Here is a 20637-nt window from a genome sequence, read left to right on the forward strand (position 1 = left end):
TAGGTATTAGAAAAAGACAACTACGAATAAACTTAGATAAATGTTGCTTTAAGTCTATGAAAAGACAACTTAAAAAAACCTAGACAAGTGTTGCATTAGATATATGAAAAACCAATCAGAAAAAATTTATACAAGTGTTGCTTTAAGTATATAAAAAGGCAACTTAAAAAAAATCTAGGCAAGTGTTGCTTTATGTATTAAAAAATACAACTTGTAAAATGTATTGCCATAAAATCTTTGTTAAAGCGTTGTGTTTGGGTCCTCTAAGGCAATCCTTACGTGGAGTTGCTTTTTTTGTAGAAAAGGCAATGTTTCCTGAAGGTTGCCATAAAAAAAGTTTCCTTTGATACAGAAATGTGTTGCCTTAGACCAAAAGTAACGGCCGTATAGCGAATTTCTTAAAAGGCGTTGCATTTTGTCGAAAAATGTTGCTTTTAATACCCTTTAAAAATGTTGCCTATAATAAAAAAAAGTGTTTCCTTTATTACCTCAGCTCGAATTTGTTGTAATGAATAAGTCAGAAATAACATATTCAAACATCAATGAAAAGCTAAGGGAAGAAGATAATATAATTGATCGGAGAAGCAAGGGTATAATATAATAAGAGAAAAAGATAAATTAGTCCCTGACCTTTTACTCCGCAGACATTTTAGTCCCTAACCATTGGAAAATACTTTTAAGTCCTTAACATCCTTAAAAATTAGACGAATCAGTCCCTCCATCCATAAGCCACCATCAGACCCAATGGAAAAGGTTGACATGGCTCTCCCTTTGCTTACCTGGCATCACGGCGTCCCACATGGCACGTTAGTGGGATAGAGCTTTTCAAAAATAGACACATAAGTCTCTGTCACTCAAAACGACGTCGTTTTGTGTGCTGCCATAATCTTCAAATTCGTTTGGGTTGTTCGTTTATGGTGGTGGCTGATTGTTCGTTTATGATTATCACAGTGTGTTATAGTGCTACAGACCCAAATGATCTCAAAATTATGAATGATTTTAGAAAAGGATTGCAAAATTCCGAGCTTCTCAAATGGCCAGAGAATGGAGTAGGTGACCCATGTGGCAATCCTCCATGGCCTTATGTGTATTGCAATAGTGACAGGGTGACACAGATTTAGTCAAAGAATATTGGTCTCAAAGGTTCACTCCCTCAGAATTTGAACCAGCTCACAGAACTCTAGAATTTGGGTCTCCAAAGGAACAACCTCAGTGGGGTTTTACCAAGTTTTAATGGATTGTCCAAATTGGAATATGCTTTCTTGGATTACAATGAATTTGACACAATCCCTTTTGACTTCTTCAAAGGACTCACAAACATAAGGATCTTGTTTTTGGAAATGAATCCTTCTTTGAATGCAACCACAGGGTGGTCTTTTCCTTTGGACTTGAAAGAATCATTGCAATTAACCAATCTCTCTTTTTGTGCACTGTAATTTGGTTGGACCATTGCTTGAATTTCTAGGCACATTGCCTTCACTTTTGAATCTGAGACTCTCATACAATAGAATCTCTGGTGGAATCCCAAACAGTTTTGGCGAATCTTCAATTCAGGTTTTCTGGCTTAACAATCAAGAAGGTGGTGGCTTGAGTGGTTCTATTGATGTTATTGCCTCAATGACTTTTCTTACACAGCTTTGGCTTAATGGAAACAAGTTCAATGGGGAAATTCCAAACAACATTGGGAATTTAACTTCTTTGAAGGAGATTGGTGCACGAAATTGTGATCATCAACAATGGCGCCAAATACTTGGAGCTCTCAAACGTGAATCACACTTTGTCACAATTCCGCAGAACTAACCAGCAAGTGCACTGGGTCGTCCAAGTAATAAACCTTACGTGAGTAAGGGTCGATCCCACGGAGACTGTCGGCTTGAAGCAAGCTATGGTCATCTTGTAAATCTCAGTCAGGTAGATTCAAATGGTTATGGATAATTGATAATTAAAAGATGGATAAAATATAAAATAAAGGTAGAGATAGAGATACTTATGTAATTCATTGGTGAGAATTTCAGATAAGCGTATGAAGATGCTTTGTTCCTCCTGAACCTCTGCTTTTCCATTGCCTTCTTCCAATCATTCATACTCCCTTCCATGGCAAGCTTATGTTGGGTTTCACCGTTGTCAATGGCTACCTCCCATCCTCTCAGTGAAAATGGTCCTGATGCGCTGTCACCACATCGGCTAATCAGCTGTTGGTTCTCGATCATGTCGGAATAGGATCCATTGATCCTTTCGCGTCTGTCACACGCACCACACTGGCGAGTTTGAATCTCGTCACAGTCATCCCATCCCAGATCCTACTCGGAATACCACAGACAAGGTTTAGACTTTCCGGATCTCAAGAATGCTGCCAATTGATTCTCGCCTATACCACAAAGACTCTGATTTCATGGAATGGAGGACTCGGTTGTCAGGCAAGGCAACCATGCGTCATGAACCAGAAGGCTAAGAGATAAACATTCAAGCTTGATTGCATGTAGAACGGAGGTGGTTGTCAGGCACGCGTTCATAGGGGAGAATCGTGATGAGTGTCACATAATCATCACATTCATCATGTTCTTGGGTACGAATGAATATCTTAGAACAAGAAGTAGGCGTGAATTGAATAGAAAACAGTAGTAATTGCATTAATTCATGAAGAATAGCAGAGCTCCACACCTTAATCTATGGTGTGTAGAAACTCCACCGTTGAAAATACATAAGAACAAGGTCTAGGGATGGCCGTGAGGCCAGCCCCCAAACGTGAAAAGGTCTATCAAAGTATGAGTAAAAGATCAAAATACAATAGCAAAAGGTCCTATTTATAGAAAACTAGTAGCCTAGAGTTACAGAAATAGGTAATTAATGCAGAAATCTTCTTCCAGGCCCACTTGGTGTGTGCTTGGGCTGAGCATTGAAGCTTCCATGTGTAGAGACTTTTTTTGGAGTTAAACGCCAGCTTTTGTGCCAGTTTGGGCGTTTAACTCCAGCTTTTATGCCAGTTCTGGCGTTTTGACGCCAGAATTCTTAAGCTGACTTGGAACGCCTGTTTGGGCCATCAAATCTCAGACAAAGTGTGGACTATATATTGCTGGAAAGCCCAGGATGTCTACTTTCCAACGCAATTGAGAACGCGCCAATTGGGCTTCTCTAACTCCAGAAAATTCACTTCGAGTGCAGGGAGGTCAGAATCCAATAGCATCTGCAGTCCTTTTTTAGCCTCTGAATCAGATTTTTGCTCAGGTCCCTCAATTTCAGCCAGAAAATACTTGCAATCATAGAAAAACACGCAAACTCCTAGTAAAGTTGAGAAATGTGATTTTTAAATAAAAACTAATAAAAATATAATAAAAACAAACTAAAATATAGTAAAAACAATGCCAAAAAGCGTATAAATTATCCGCTCATCACAACACCAAACTTAAATTGTTGCTTGTCCCCAAGCAACTAAAATTCAAATATGATGAAAAGAATAGAATGTACAATGAATTCCAAAAACATCTATGAAGATCAGTATTAATTAGATGAGTGGGGCTTTTAGCTTTTTGCTTCTAAACAGTTTTGGCATCTCACTTTATCCCTTGAAGTTCAGAATGATTGGCATCTATAGGAACTCAGAATTCAGATAGTGTTATTGATTCTCCTAGTTAAGTATGTTGATTCTTGAACATAGCTACTTTATGAGTCTTGGCCGTGGCCCTAAGCACTTTGTTTTCCAATATTACCACCGGATACATAAATGCCACATACACATAACTGGGTGAACCTTTTCAGATTGTGACTCAGCTTTGCTAGAGTCCCCAATTAGAGGTGTCCAGGGTTCTTAAGCACACTCTTTTTGCTTTGGACCACGACTTTAACCGCTCAGTCTCAAGTTTTCACTTGACACCTTCACGCCACAAGCACATGGTTAGGGACAGCTTGGTTTAGCCGCTTAGGCCAGGATTTTATTCCTGTGGGCCCTCCTATCCACTGATGCTCAAAGCCTTGGATCCTTTTTACTTTACCCTTGCCTTTTGGTTTTAAGGACTATTGGCTTTTTCTACTTGCTTTTTCTTTCTCTTTTTTTTTTTCTTTTTTTTCTCTTTTTTTTTCGCATATATTTTTTTTTGCAAGCTTTTCACTGCTTTTTCTTGCTTCAAGAATCAATTTTATGATTTTTCAGATCATCAAATAACATTTCTCCTTTTTCCATCATTCTTTCAAGAACCAACAGTTTTAACATTCATAAACAATCAAATTCAAAAATATGCACTGTTCAAGCATTCATTCAGAAAACAAGAATTATTGCCACCACATCAAAATAATTAAACTGTTTTAAAATTCATGTACTTCTTTTTCTTTTTCAATTAAAAACATTTTTCATTTAAGAAGGGTGATAGATTCATATTCATGGCTTTAAGGCATAGACACTTAGACACTAATGATCATGTAATAAAGAAACAAACATAGATAAACATAAAGCATAAAAATTCGAAAAACAGAAAATAAAGAACAAGGAAATTAAAGAACGGGTCCACCTTAGTGATGGCGGCTTGTTCTTCCTCTTGAAGATCTTACGGAGTGCTTGAGCTCCTCAATGTCTCTTCCTTGCCTTTGTTGCTCCTCTCTCATGATTCTTTCTAATTTCATGAAGGAGGATGGAATGCTCTTGGTGCTTGATGAGCGGATATTTTATACGCTTTTGGGGGTTAATTTCATATAGTTTTTAGTATATTCTAGTTAGTTTTTAGTTTATTTCCATTAGTTTTTAGGAAAAATTCATATTTCTAGACTTTACTATGAGTTGTATGTTTTTCTGTAATTTCAGGTATTTTTCTGGCTGAAATTGAGGGAGCTGAGCAAAAATCTGATTCAGGCTGAAAAAGGACTGCTGATGCTGTTAGATTCTGACCTCTCTGCACTCAAAGTGGATTTTCTGGAGCTACAGAACTCAAAATGGCGCGCTTCTAATTGCGTTGGAAAGTAGATATCCAGGGCTTTCCAGTAATATATAATAGTCCATACTTTGCTCAAGAATAGATGACGTAAACTGGCGTTCAACGCCAGTTCTCTGCCCAATTCCGGCGTCCAGCGCCAGAAAAGGATTAAAAGTTGGAGTTCAACGCCAGAAATGGATCCAAACCTGGCGTTGAACACCCAAAACAGCCTTATGCACGTGAATTATTTAAGTCTCAGCCCCAGCACACAGCAAGTGGGCCCCTGATGAGCGGATAATTTATACGCTTTTTGACATTATTTTTAGTATGTTTTTAGTAGGATCTAGTTACTTTTAGGGATGTTTTCATTAGTTTTTATGTTAAATTCACATTTCTAGACTTTACTATGAGTTTGTGTGTTTTTCTGTGATTTCAGGTATTTTCTGGCTGAAATTGAGGGACTTGAGCAAAAATCAGATTCAGAGGTTGAAGAAGGACTGCTAATGCTGTTGGATTCTGACCTCCCTGCACTCAAAATGAATTTTCTGGAGCTACAGAACTCGAAATGGCGCGCTTTCAATTGCGTTGGAAAGTAGACATCTAGGGCTTTCCAACAATATATAATAGTCCATACTTTGGCCAAGAATAGACAACGTAAACTGGCGTTCAACACCAGCTTTCTACCCAAATCTGGCGTCCAGCGCCAGAAAAGGATCCAAAACCAGAGTTGAACGCCAGAAATGGATCAAAACCTGGCGTTCAACTCCACAAATGGCCTCTGCACGTGCAACACTCAAGCTCAGCCCAAACACACACCAAGTGGGCCCAGGAAGTGGATTTATGCATCAATTACTTACTCATGTAAACCCTAGTAGCTAGTTTATTATAAATAGGATCTCTTACTATTGTATTAGGTATCTTTGATCAGTTGTATGCTATCTTAGATCACGTTTGAGGGCTGGCCTCTCGGCCATGCCTGGACTTTCACTTATGTATTTTTAACGGTAGAGTTTCTACACTCCATAGATTAAGGTGTGGAGCTCTGCTGTTCCTCAAAGATTAATGCAAAGTACTACTGTTTTCTATTCAATTCATCTTATTTCGCTTCTAAGATATTCATTCGCACTTCAACCTGAATGTGATGAACGTGACAATCATCATCATTCCCTATGAACGCGTGCCTGACAACCACTTCCGTTCTACCTTCGACTGAATGAGTATCTCTTAGATCTCTTAATCAGAATGTTCGTGGCGTAAGCTAGAATGATGGCGGCATTCAAGAGAATCCGGAAAGTCTAAACCTTGTCTGTGGTATTCTGAGTAGGATTCAATGAATGAATGACTGTGACGAGCTCCAAACTCGCGATTGCGGGGCGTTAGTGACAGACGCAAAAGGATAGTAAATCCTATTCCAGCATCATCGAGAACCAACAGATGAATAGCCGTGCCGTGACAGGGCGCGTTGATCATTTTCACTGAGAGGATAAGATGAAGCCATTGACAAAGGTGATGCCTCCAGACGATTAGCCGTGCCGTGACAGGGCATTGGATCATTTTCCCGAGAGATGACCGAAAGTAGCCGTTGACAATGGTGATGTATCACATAAAGCCAACCATGGAAAGGAGTAAGACTGATTGGATGAAGATAGCAGGAAAGCAGAGGTTCAGAGGAACGAAAGCATCTCCATTCGCTTATCTAAAATTCTCACCAATGAATTACATAAGTATTTCTATCCCTACTCTATTAGTTATTATTCGAAAACACCATTATCAATTTATATCTGCCTAACTGAGATTTGCAAGGTGACCATAGCTTGCTTCATACCAACAATCTCCGTGGGATTCGACCCTTACTCACGTAAGGTATTACTTGGACGACCTAGTGCACTTGCTGGTTAGTTACACGGAGTTGTGAACCATGGTCTCGGCATCATGTTTTTGGCGCCATTTCCAGGGAAAGAAAGAGCAATGAATTTTACATAATTAAAGTGTAATCACGATTCCACGTACCAAGTTTTTGGCGCCGTTGCCGGGGATTGTTCGAGTTTGAACAACTGACGGTTCATCTTGTTGCTCAGATTAGGTAATTTTCTTTTTGTTTTCTTTTCAAAAATTTTTCAAAAATATTTCAAAATTTTTAAGAATGAATTCTAGTGTTTCATGAAGCATGTGAAGCCTGGCTGGCTGTAAAGCCATGTCTAAATTTATTTGGACTGAGGCAGCAATTTGTTATCAAGAGCAAGCTAGTTGTTGCTAATCCACCTGCTGTTGTTCCTGATTCACCTGCTGAAGCTTGGCTGGCCATTGGCCATGTCTAGTGTTTTGGACCAGAGCTTTCATTGAAAGCTTTGCTGGCTAGTGAGCCATGTCTAATTCCTGGACTGAAGCTTTAGACTAAGAATGCAAGATTCCTGGAATTCATGTTAAAAATTTTTGAATCCTTCTTTTTTCTTTTTCATATTATTTTTGAAAAAATCCAAAAAAATTAGAAAATCATAAAAATCAAAAACATTTTTTTGTGTTTCTTGTTTGAGTCATGAGTCATGTCATAAGTTTGGTGTCATTTGCATGTGCATCTTGCATTTTTCGAAAATTTCATGCATTCATGGTGTTCTTCATGATCTTCAAGTTGTTCTTGGTAAGTCTTCTTGTTTGATCTTGATGATTTTTTGTTTTGTGTATTTTATTGTTTTTCATATGCATTCTTGAATTCTTAGTGTCTAAGCATTAAAGAATTCTAAGTTTGGTGTCTTGCATGTTTTCTTTGCATTAAAAATTTTTCAAAAATGTGTTCTTGATGTTCATCATGATCTTCATAGTGTTCTTGGTGTTCATCTTGACATTCATAGCATTCTTGCATGCATCACATGTTTTGATCTAAAAATTTCATGCATTGCATCTTTTTAGTATTTTTCTCTCTCATCATAAAAATTCAAAAAAAAATATCTTTCCCTTTTTCTCTCATCAAATTCGAAAATTTGGATTGACTTTTTCAAAAATTGTTAAAATCAAGTTGTTTCTCATGAGTCAAATCAAATTTTCAATTTGAAAATCTTATCTTTTTCAAAATCTTTTTCAAAAATCAAATCTTTTTCAAAATTCTTAGTTATTTTCAAAAATTCCAAAAATATTTTTCAAAAATCTTTTTCTTATTTTTATACCAAATTTTCGAAAATAACAATAACAATTAATGTTTTGATTCAAAAATTTCAAGTTTGTTACTTGCTTGTTAAGAAAGATTCAAACTTTGAGTTCTAGAATCATATCTTGTGATTTCTTATGAATCAAGTCAATAATTGTGATTTTAAAAATCAAATCTTTTTCAAAAACTAATTTCTATCATATCTTTTCAAAAATATCTTATCTTCTTATCTTTTTCAAAAATTTGATTTCAAAATATCTTCTCTAACTTCCTAACTTCTTATCTTTTCAAAATTGATTTTCAAATTTGTTTCAACTAACTAACTAACTTTTTGTTTGTTTCTTAACTTTTTCAAAACTACCTAACTAACTCTCTCTCTCTCATTTTCGAAAATATCTTCCCCCTTTTTCAAAATTTCTTTTTAATTTATTAATTATTTTAATTTTTAAATCTTAATTTTCGAAAATTACTAACATTTTTCAAAAACTATTTTCAAAAATCACTAACTCTTTTTCAAAAATATTTTTCGAAAATTCTCCCTCTCCCATCTTATTCTATTTATTTATTCATCTACTAACATCTCATCTCACATCTCAACCCTCCTCACAGTTGTGTTTCTTCCATTATATTACATTCTTTGTCTCCCCCTCTTCTTCTACTCACACAGGGATCCTTATACTGTGGTATAAAGGATCCATATTATTATTATTTTTTCTGTGCTCTCTTCTTTGTCATATGAGCAGGAGCAAGGACAAGAATATTCTTGTTGAAGCAGATCCAGAACCTGAAAGAACTCTGAAGAGAAAATTAAGAGAAGCTAAATTACAACAATCCAGAGATAACCTTTCAGAAATTTTCAAACAGAAAAAGGAGATGGCAGCCGAAAATAATAATAATGCAAGGAGGATGCTTGGTGACTTTACTGCACCTAATTCCAATTTACATGGAAGAAGCATCTCCATTCCTGCCATTGGAGCAAACAACTTTGAGCTGAAACCTCAATTAGTTTCTCTGATGCAGCAGAACTGCAAGTTTCATGGACTTCCATTTGAAGATCCTTTTCAGTTCTTAACTGAATTCTTGTAGATATGTGATACTGTTAAGACTAATGGAGTAGATCCTGAAGTCTACAGGCTCATGCTTTTCCCTTTTGCTGTAAGAGACAGAGCTAGAGTATGGTTGGACTCTCAACCTAAGGATAGCCTGAACTCTTGGGATAAGCTGGTCAAGGCCTTCCTAGCCAAGTTCTTTCCTCCTCAAAAGCTGAGCAAGCTTAGAGTGGATGTTCAAACCTTCAGACAGAAAGAAGGTGAATCCCTCTATGAAGCTTGGGAGAGATACAAAGGACTGACCAAAAAGTGTCCTTCTGACATGCTTTCAGAATGGATCATCCTGGATATATTCTATGATGGTCTGTCTGAGTTATCTAAGATGTCATTGGATACCTCTGCAGGTGGATCCATTCACCTGAAGAAAACGCCTGCAGAAGCTCAAGAACTCATTGACATGGTTGCAAATAACCAATTCATGTACACTTCTGAAAGGAATCCTGTGAATAATGGGACGCCTATGAAGAAGGGAGTTCTTGAGATTGATACTCTGAATGCCATATTGGCTCAGAATAAAATATTGACTCAGCAAGTCAATATGATTTCTCAGAGTCTGAATGGAATGCAAGCTGCATCCAACAGTACTCAAGAGGCTTCTTATGCAGAAGAAGCTTATGATCCTGAGAACCCTGCAATAGCAGAGGTAAATTATTTAGGTGAACCTTATGGAAACACCTATAACTCATCATGGAGAAATCATCCAAATTTCTCATGGAAGGATCAAAAGCCTCAACAAGGCTTTAATAATGGTGGAAGAAACAGGTTTAGCAATAATAAACCTTTTCCATCATCCACTCAGCAACAGACAGAGAACTCTGAACAAAATACTTCTAATTTGGCAAACTTAGTCTCTGATCTGTCTAAGGCTACTGTAAGTTTCATGAATGAAACAAGATCTTCCATTAGAAATTTGGAAGCACAAGTGGGCCAGCTGAGTAAAAGGATCACTGAAATCCCTCCCAGTACTCTCCCAAGCAATACAGAAGAGAACCCAAAAGGAGAGTGCAAGGCCATTGACATAAGCACCATGGCCGAACCTACAAGGGGAGTGGAGGACGTGAATCCCAAGGAGGAAGACCTCCTGGGACGTCCAGTGATCAATAAGGAGCTTCCCTCTGAGGAACCAAAGGACTCTGAGGCTCATCTAGAGACCATAGAGATTTCATTGAACCTCCTTATGCCCTTCATGAGCTCTGATGAGTATTCCTCTTCTGAAGAGAATGAGGATGTTACTGAAAAGCAAACTGCCAAGTTTCTTGGTGCAATCATGAAGCTGAATGCCAAATTATTTGGCATTGATACTTGGGAAGTTGAACCTCCCTTGTTCATCAATGAACTAAGTGATCTGGATCAACTGACATTGCCTCAGAAGAGACAGGATCCTGGAAAGTTCATAATACCCTGTACCATAGGCACCATGATCTTTAAGGCTCTATGTGACCTTGGTTCAGGAATAAACCTTATGCCCCTCTCTGTAATAGAGAAACTGGGAATCTATGGGGTGCAAACTGCTAAAATCTCATTAGAGATGGCAGACAACTCAAGAAAACAGGCTTACAGACAAGTAAAGGATGTGCTAATAAAGGTTGAGGGCCTTTACATCACTACTGATTTCATAGTCCTGGATACTGGAAAGGAAGAGGATGAATCCATCATCCTAGGAAGACCTTTCCTGGCCACAGCAAGAGCTGTGATTGATGTTGACAGAGGTGAAATAGTCCTTCAATGGAATGAGGACTCCCTTTAATTGCGTTGGAAAGTAGACATCCAGGGCTTTCCAGAAATATATAATAGTCCATACTTTGCTCAAGGATAGACGACGTAAACTGGCGTTCAACGCCAGTTCTCTGCCCAATTCGGGCGTCCAGCGCCAGAAAAGGATTAAAAGTTGGAGTTCAACGCCAGAAATGGATCCAAACCTGGCGTTGAACGCCCAAAACAGCCTTATGCACGTGAATTGTTTAAGTCTCAGCCCCAGCACACACCAAGTGGGCCCTAGAAGTGGATCTCTGCACAACCCATCATAGTTTACTCATTTTTTGTAAACATAGGCTACTAGTTTAGTATTTAAACAACTTTTAGAGACTTATTTTGTATCTCATGACATTTTAGATCTGAACTTTGTACTCTTTGACGGCATGAGTCTCTAAACTCCATTGTTGGGGGTGAGGAGCTCTGCTGTGTCTCGATGAATTAATGCAAGTATTTCTGTTTTCCATTCAAACATGCGTGTTCCTATCTAAGATATCCATTCGCGCCTAACTATGGAGAAGGTGATGATCAGTGACACTCATCACCTTCCTCAATCCATGAATGTGTGTCTGACAATCACCTCCGTTCTACATCAGATTGAATGAATATCTCTTAGATTTCTTAATCAGAATCTCCGTGGCATAAGCTAGATTGATGGCGGCATTCATGAGAATCCGGAAAGTCTAAACCTTGTTTGTGGTATTCCGAGTAGGATTCTGGGATTGGATGACTGTGACGAACTTCAAACTCGCGAGTGTTGGGCGTAGTGACAGACGCAAAAGGATAGTAAATCCTATTCCGGTATAACTGAGAACCTGCAGATGATTAGCCGTGCGGTGACAGCGCACCTGGACCCTTTTTCACTGGAAGGATGGATGGTAGCCATTGACAACGGTGATCCACCTACACACAGCTTGCCATAGAAGGACGTGCGTGCGTGAATCAGAAGACAGAGGAAAGCAGAGATTCAGAAGACAAAGCATCTCCAAAACTCCAACATATTCTCCATTACTGCATAACAAGTAACCTTTAACCCATACTCTCTTGTTTATTCGCAATTCAACTGATAAATAAAATTGACTTCCTGACTAAGAATTGCAAGATAACCATAGATTGCTTCAAACCAACAATCTTCGTGGGATTCGACCCTTATTCACGTAAGGTATTACTTGGATGACCCAGTGCACTTGCTGGTTAGTGGTACGAGTTGTGAAAAGTGTGATTCACAATTCGTGCACCAGTGCTCCACCCTTAGTTGTCCCATATTGGAACTTAATTCTCCTAGGGAGGTGTTGATTTGCTCCCAATAGTTTTGTGAAGGAAAATGCATCCCTTGAGGCATCTCAGGGATTTCATGATGAGGAATTTCCTCATGCTCTTGTCCATGAGTGGGATCTCTTTTTTGCTCCATCCTTTTCTTAGTGATAGGCTTGTCCTCATCAATGAGGATGTCTTCCTCTATGTCAATTTTTAGGGTCCGGGTTCACACTTTCATCATGGTTCTTGGTGATCCATGCATTGGCATAGAACTCTTGAACCATTAAGATTCTGACTTGTTGAATGAGGTTGGTGAGAACTTCCCAACCTCTTCTTTAAATCTCATGTCAGATCTCCAGATATTCACCCCTTTTTGAGTTTGAAAGGGACCTCGGGGATCACCTTCTTCTTGGCCACGACTTCATAGAAGTGGTCTTGATGTACCCTTGAGATGAATCTCTCCATCTCCCATGACTCGGAGGTGGAAAATTTTGCCTTCCCTTTTCTCTTTCTAGAGGTTTCTCCGGCCTTAGGTGCCATAAATGGTTATGGAAAAACAAAAAGCAACGCTTTACCACACCAAACTTAGAAGGTTTGTTCATCCTCGAGTAAAAGAAGAAAGAAAGGAGTAGAAGAAGAAGAAATGGAGGAGATGGAGGTGGGTTGGTGTTTCGGCCAAGGGGGAGAAGTAGTGTTGATGTTGTGCAAAAATTAAGGGGTGAAGATGGGTTTATATAGGGGTGGAGAGAGGGTTAGGGTTCGGCCATATAGGGTGGGTTTGGGAGGGAAAGTGTTTTGAATTTGAATGGTGAGGTAGGTGGGGTTTTATGATGGATGGATGTGGATTGGTGAAGGATTTATAGAGAAGAGGGTAGGATTTAATAGGTGAGGGGTTTTTAGGGAAGAGGTATTGAGGTGATTGGTGAATTGGTGAAGAAGAGAGAGAGAGAGAGAGAGGTGGGGTAGGTGGGGATTCTGTGGGGTCCACAGATCCTGAGGTGTCAAGGATATCTCATCCCTGCACCAAGTGGCGTGCAAAAATGCCCCTTTCTGCCAATCCTGGCGTTAAACGCCAGGCTGCTGCCCATTTCTGGCATTTAACGCCAGCTTCTTGCCCATTCCTGGTGTTAAACGCCAGTTTGGTGCCCATTTCTGGCGTTAAATGCCCAGAATGGTGCCAGACTGGGCGTTTAACGCCCATTCTGCTACCCTTACTGGCGTTTAAACGCCAGTAAGTTTCTCCTCCAGGGTGTTCCACTTTTAATACTATTTTTCCTTTTGTTTTTGCTTTTTCAATTGTTTTTTTGTGACTTCACATGATCATCAACCTACAGAAAACATAAAATAACAAAAGAAAATAGAAATTTAACATAGATAATTAAAGATTGGGTTGCCTCCCAACAAGCACTTCTTTAATGTCAATAGCTTGACAATGGGCTCTCATGGAGCCTCACAGATGTTTAGAGCAATGTTGGAACCTCCCAACACCAAACTTAGAGTTTGAATGTGGGGGTTCAACACCAAACTTAAAGTTTGGTTGTGGCCTCCCAACACCAAACTTAGAGTTTGACTGTGGGGGCTCTATCTGACTCTGTATTGAGAGAAGCTCTTCATGTATCCTCTCCATGGTTACAGAGGGATATCCTTGAGCTTTAAATACAAGGGAGTCTTCATTCACTTGAATGATCAATTCTCCTCTGTCAACATCAATCACAGCTTTTGCTGTGGCTAGGAAGGGTCTGCCAAGGATGATGGATTCATACACACACTTCCCAATCTCTAGGATTATGAAATCAGCAGGGATGTAGTGGTCTTTAACCTTTACCAAGATATCCTCTACAAGTCCATAAGCCTGTTTCTTTGAATTGTCTGCCATCTCCAGTGAGATTCTTGCAGCTTGTACCTTAATGATCCCTAGCTTCTCCATTACAGAGAGAGGCATGAGGTTTATGCTTGACCTAGGTCACACAGAGCTTTCTCAAAGGTCATGGTGCCTATGGTACAAGGTATTGAGAACTTTCCAGGATCTTGTCTTTTCAGAGGTAATTTCTGCCTAGTCAAGTCATCCAGTTCTTTAGTGAGCAATGGAGGTTCATTCTCCCAAGTCTCATTACCAAATAACTTGGTGTTTAGCTTCATGATTGCCCCAAGGTACGTAGCAACTTGCTCTTCAGTAATATCTTCATCCTCTTCAGAGGAAGAATACTCATCAGAGCTCATGAATGGCAGAAGTAAATTCAATGGAATCTCTATGGTCTCAGTGTGAGCCTCAGATTCCCTTGGTTCCTCATGAGGGAACTCCTTGGAGGCCAGTGGACGTCCAGTGAGATCTTCCTTAGTGGAGATCACTGCCTCTTCCTCCTCTCCAGGTTCGGCCATGTGAGACGTGTTTATGGCCTTGCACTCTCTCTTTGGATTCTCTTCTATATTGCTTGGGAGAATACTAGGAGGGAGTTCAGTAATTTTCTTACTCAGCTGACCCACTTGTGCCTCTAAATTTCTAATGGAGGACCTTGTTTTAGTCATGAAACTTTGAGTGGTTTTAATTAGATCAGAGACTATAGTTGCTAAGTCACAGTGGCTCTGCTTAGAATCCTCTGTCTGTTGCTAGGAAGATGATGGAAAAGGCTTGCTATTGCTAAACCTGTTTCTTCCACCATTACTGTTGTTGAAACCTTGTTGAGGTCTCTGTTGATCCTTCCATGAGAGATTTGGATGATTTCTCCATGAAGGATTATAGGTGTTTCTATAGGGTTCTCCCATGTAATTCACCTCTTCCATTGCAGGGTTCTCAGGGTCATAAGCTTCTTCTTCAGAGGAAGCTTCCTTAGTACTGACTGATGCAGCTTGTATTCCAGACAGACTCTGAGAAATCATATTAACTTGCTGAGTCAATATTTTGTTCTGAGCCAATATGGCATTTAGAGTATCAATCTCAAGAACTCTTTTCTTCTGATTTGTCCCATTATTCACAGGGTTCCTTTCAGAACTGTACATGAATTGGTTATTTGCAACCATCTCAATGAGTTCCTGAGCTTCTGCAGGCGTCTTCTTCAGATGAAGAGATCCTCCAGCAGAGCTGTCCAATGACATCTTGGACAGTTCAGACAGACCATCATAGAAGATACCTATGATGCTCCATTCTGAAAGCATGTCAGAAGGTTTGGACTTCCACTCTAAGCTTACTCAATTTTTGAGGTGGAAAGAACTTTGCCAAGAATGCATTGACTAGATTTTCCCAAGAGTTCAAGCTTTCTTTGGGTTGTGAATCCAACCATGTTCTAGCTCTGTCTCTTACAACAAAAGAGAAGAGCATAAGTCTGTAGACCTCAGGATCAACCCCATTGGTCTTGACAGTGTCACAGATTTGCAAGAATTCAGCTAAGAACTGATGAGGATCTTCCAATGGAAGTCCATGAAACTTGCAATTCTGTTGCATTAGAGAAACTAATTGAGGCTTAAGCTCAAAGTTTTTTGCTCCAATGGCAGATTGAGATGCTTCTCCTATAGAAGTCGGGAGTAGGTGCAGTAAAGTCCCCAAGCACCTTCCTTGCATTGTTGGCATTGTTGTTGTTTTCGGCTGCCATGGCTTCTTCTTGTTTGAAAAGCTCTGTTAGGTCCTCTATAGAGAGTTGTACTTTAGCTTCTCTTAGCTTTCGCTTCAAGGTCCTTTCAGGTTCAGGATCAGCCTCAACAAGAATACTTTTGTCCTTGCTCCTGCTCATATGAAATAGAAGAGAACAAGAAAGTATGGAATCCTCTATGTTATAGTATAGAGATTCCTTGAAGTGTCAAAGGAAAAGAAGAATAGAAGGAGAAGGTAGAAAGAGAAGAATTCGAACTTATCAAGAGGGATAGAGTTCGAATTGTTGATAGTGGAGGAGTGTTAGTCCTTAAATAGAAGGATGTGAGAAGAGGGGAAGAATTTTCGAAATTAAAGTAAAAGATTTTGAAATAATTAAAAGAAATTTTGAAAATTTGATTGATGATTTTCGAGAATTAAAGTTGGGAAAGAAATTAAGTGATTTTTGAAAAAGATTTTTGAAATTAGAAATCAAAAAGATATGATTGAAAATTATTTTGAAAAAGATGTGATTAAGAAGATATGATTGAAAAGATATGGTTTTAAAAAGATATGATTGAAAGGATATAATTGAAAAACAATTTAAAAAGATTTGATTTTAAAATTAATGACTTGGCTAACAAGAAATTTAAAAGATATGATTCAGATATTAAACCTTTCTTAACAAGAAAGCAACATACTTGAAATTTTTTAATCAAATCATTAATTGTTAGCAAGTATTTTCGAAAATAGTAAAAAAATGGAAAGAAATTTATTTTGAAAAGATATGATTGAAAAGATATGATTTGAAAAAGATTTGATTTTGAAAACTTATGAAAACTTGAAAAAAATTTGAATTAAAAACAAAATCTTCCGTCTTATGTCATCCTGGCGTTAAACGCCCAGAATGGTATCCATTCTGGCGTTTAACGCCCAAAATGCTACCCTTTTGGGCGTTTAACGCCCAGCCAAGTACCCTGGCTGGCGTTTAAACGCCAGTTTTCCTTCTTCACTGGGTGTTTTGAACGCCCAGCTTTTTCTGTGTAATTCCTCTGCTGCATGTTCTGAATCTTCAATTCTCTGTATTATTGACTTGAAAAGACATAATTTTGAAAAAATTTTGGATTTTTTTAATGATGAGGAACAATCAAAATGCAATTAAACATGGAAAACTAAGTTCAAATACATAATGCATGCAAGGCATCAAACTTAAAAGTTTGTATACTAAGGACTATAACAATTTGAAAAATGCCTGTGAGAAACACTTAAACACACAGAACAAGAGAATTTCAAGATCAGAGCAAGGAAATCATCAAGAACATCTTGAAGATCTATGACGAACATAATGCATGTAATTTTCGAAAATTAGAAGAATAAAGACATGCAATTGACACCAAACGTAAAATTAGACACTAGACTTAAATTAGAAACATAGAATATTTTTTATTTTTATGGTTTTATAAATTTTTTTGTGATTTTTCGAAAATTGAGTGGAAAAGAAAATAAAGGGATTCAAAATTTTTAATAAGAATTCCAGGAATCATTGCAATGCTAGTCTAAGACTCCGGTCCAGGAATTAGATATGGCTTACTAGCCAGCCAAGCTTTCAAAGAAAGCTCCGGTCCAAAACACTGGACATGGCCAATGGCCAGCCAAGCTTTAGCAGATCATTGCTCACAACAGCAAAATTGATAGAAATCAACAAGCTCTTGTGATGATAAGTTGAAACCTCGGTCCAAAAGATTAGACATGGCTTCACAACCAGCCAGACTTCAACAAATCATCATGAAACTCTAGAATTCATTCTTAAAAACTCTGAAGAACAGAATAGAAAATTTTTTTTGTAATTTTGAAAATTTTTTCAAAAATAAAAAGTAAAAAGCTTAAACATAAAATAAAATTACCTAATCTAAGCAACAAGATGAACCGTCAGTTGTCCAAACTCGAACAATCTCCGACAACAGCGCCAAAAACTTAGTGCACGAAATTGTGATCATCAACAATGGCACCAAAGACTTGGAGCTCTCAAACATGAATCACACTTTGTCACAATTCCACACAACTAACCAACAAGTGCACTGGGTCGTCCAAGTAATAAACCTTACGTGAGTAAGGGTCGATCCCACGGAGACTGTCGGCTTGAAGCAAGCTATGGTCATCTTGTAAATCTCAGTCAGGTAGATTCAAATGGTTATGGAGAATTGATAATTAAAAGATGGATAAAATATAAAATAAAGGTAGAGATAGAGATACTTATGTAATTCATTGGTGAGAATTTCAGATAAGCGTATGAAGATGCTTTGTTCCTCCTGAACCTCTGCTTTCCCATTGCCTTCTTCCAATCATTCATACTCCCTTCCATGGCAAGCTTATGTTGGGTTTCACCATTGTCAATGGCTACCTCCCGTCCTCTCAATGAAAATGGTCCTGATGCGCTATCACCACATCGGCTAATCAGCTGTTGGTTCTCGATCATGTCGGAATAGGATCCATTGATCCTTTTAAGTCTATCACACGCCCCACACTCGCGAGTTTGAAGCTCGTCACAGTCATCCCATCCCAGATCCTACTTGGAATACCACAGACAATGTATAGACTTTTTGGATCTCAAGAATGCTGCCAATTGATTCTCGCCTATACCACGAAGACTCTAATTTCATGGAATGGAGGACTCGGTTGTCAGGCGAGGCAACCATGCATCATGAACCAGAAGGCTAAGAGATAAACATTCAAGCTTGATTGCATGTAGAACGGAGGTGGTTGTCAGGCACGCGTTCATAGGGGAGAATGGTGATGAGTGTCACATAATCATCACATTCATCATGTTCTTGGGTACGAATGAATATCTTAGAACAAGAAATAGGCATGAATTGAATAGAAAACAGTAGTAATTGCATTAATTCATGAAGAATAGCAGAGCTCCACACCTTAATCTATGGTGTGTAGAAACTCCACCGTTGAAAATACATAAGAACAAGGTCTAGGGATGGCCGTGAGGCCAGCCCCCAAACGTGAAAAGGTCTATCAAAGTATGAGTAAAAGATCAAAATACAATAGCAAAAGGTCCTATTTATAGAAAACTAGTAGCCTAGGGTTACAGAAATAGGTAATTAATGCAGAAATCTTCTTCCGGGCCCACTTGGTATGTGCTTGGGCTGAGCATTGAAGCTTCCATGTGTAGAGACTTTTCTTGGAGTTAAATGCCAGCTTTTATGCCAGTTCTGGCGTTTTGACGCCAGAATTCTTTAGCTGACTTGGAATGCCTGTTTGGGCCATCAAATCTCAAGAAAAGTATGGACTATTACATATTGTTGGAAAGCCCAGAATGTCTACTTTCCAACACAATTGAGAGCGTGCCAATTGGGCTTCTGTAGCTCCAGAAAATCCACTTCGAGTGTAGGAAGGTCAGAATCCAACAGCATCTGCAGTCCTTTTTCTGCCTCTGAATCAGATTTTTGCTTAGGTCCCTCAATTTCAGCCAGAAAATACCTGAAATCACTGAAAAATACGCAAACTCCTAGTAAAGTCTAGAAATTTTATTTTTAAATAAAAACTAATAAAAATATAATAAAAACTAACTAAAATATACTAAAAACAATGCCAAAAAGCGTATAAATTATCCGCTCATGAGAGATCAACCTCAATGGAAACCAACTTGTTGGTTTGATTCCGGAATCAATGGCAAACATGGACCTTGATCAAGTTGATTTAAGCAATAACATGTTAATGGGGCCAATACCAAAGTTTAAGGCTGCTACACAAGTATCTTATGGTTCAAATTTCTTTTGTCAGAGTAAGCCTGGGATTCAATGTGCAACTCAAGTTAATGCACTCATTGATTTTCTCCATGATCTGAATTACCCTTCAATTCTGAGTTCTCATTGGTCTGGTAATGATCCTTGTGGAGGGAACTGGATTGGATTGAGCTGCAATCAGAACTCTGAGGTATCTCTTATCAATTTGCCTAGGAAAAATCTTATTAGTGGTACATTGAGTCCTTCAATTGCTAAATTGAATTCACTTGTTAGGATTATGCTTGCACAAAATAATATAAGTGGCAAAGTCCCTAGTAATTTTATTGAATTGAAATCACTGAGATTGTTGGATTTGAGTTATAACAATTTTGAGCCTCCATTGCCAAAGTTCAATGATGGTATGAAGGTTGTTATTGATGGCAACCCTATTTTTGCTTATCAACATGGAAACAGTCCCTCACCTATTAGTAGTCCACAACTTTCACCCCGAAATCCGGCATCACCACGGCCTCGGCTCTCTCTGCCACCAAAACCAAAACCAACACCCTCGGATATGCCGCCTTCCCCTGCTCCGGTTCAAAGATCAAATGGCTCGAAAAGATCAAAATTGGTAGTATTACTTGTTGGTGTTGAAATCTTTACATTTGTGGCTATTTTGCTTGTTTCTCTATTTGTAAGTTATGTGAGTAACCTGAGTGGTGAAACAGAAAACACTCACATGAGTGATTCTCGAAACCTTGTGATATCAGTACAAGTTCTACGCGAGGTGACGAAGGATTTCGCAGCCGAAAATGAGCTAGGGCGAGGCGGGTTTGGAACCGTTTACAAGGGAGAGCTAAGAGATGGAACGAAGATAGCAGTGAAGAACTCAAACACACTGTGATCATCATAAACGAACAACCAGCCACCACCATAATCAAACAACCCAAACGAATTTGAAGATTAGGGCAGCACACAAAACGATGTCATTTTGAGTGACAGAGACTTATGTGTCCCTTTTTCAAAAGCTCCATCCCACTAACGTGCCATGTGGGAACGCCGTTAAGCCAGGTAAGCAGAGGGGGAGCCAGGTCAGCCTTTTCCGTCGGGTCTGACAGTGGCTTATAGACGGAGGGACTGATCCGTCTAATTTTTAGGGACGTCAGGGACTTAAAAGTAT

At 38.8% G+C, this 20637-nt stretch overlaps 1 non-coding gene and 1 pseudogene across 1 annotated transcript; one reads left to right on the top strand and one right to left on the bottom strand.

Moving 5' to 3' along the window:
* The first annotated feature begins 914 nt into the window (after positions 1 to 914).
* LOC112786131 (receptor-like kinase TMK3) lies at positions 915 to 20361 on the top strand (annotated as a pseudogene).
* On the bottom strand, positions 9313 to 9420 carry LOC112788536 (small nucleolar RNA R71). Its single transcript, XR_003195896.1, has one exon. It is a non-coding gene; the product is annotated as a small nucleolar RNA R71 (small nucleolar RNA).
* Positions 20362 to 20637: the final 276 nt, after the last annotated feature.

This window comes from Arachis hypogaea, chromosome 20 (genome assembly GCF_003086295.3).
Source record: "Arachis hypogaea cultivar Tifrunner chromosome 20, arahy.Tifrunner.gnm2.J5K5, whole genome shotgun sequence".
Lineage (NCBI taxonomy): Eukaryota > Viridiplantae > Streptophyta > Magnoliopsida > Fabales > Fabaceae > Arachis > Arachis hypogaea.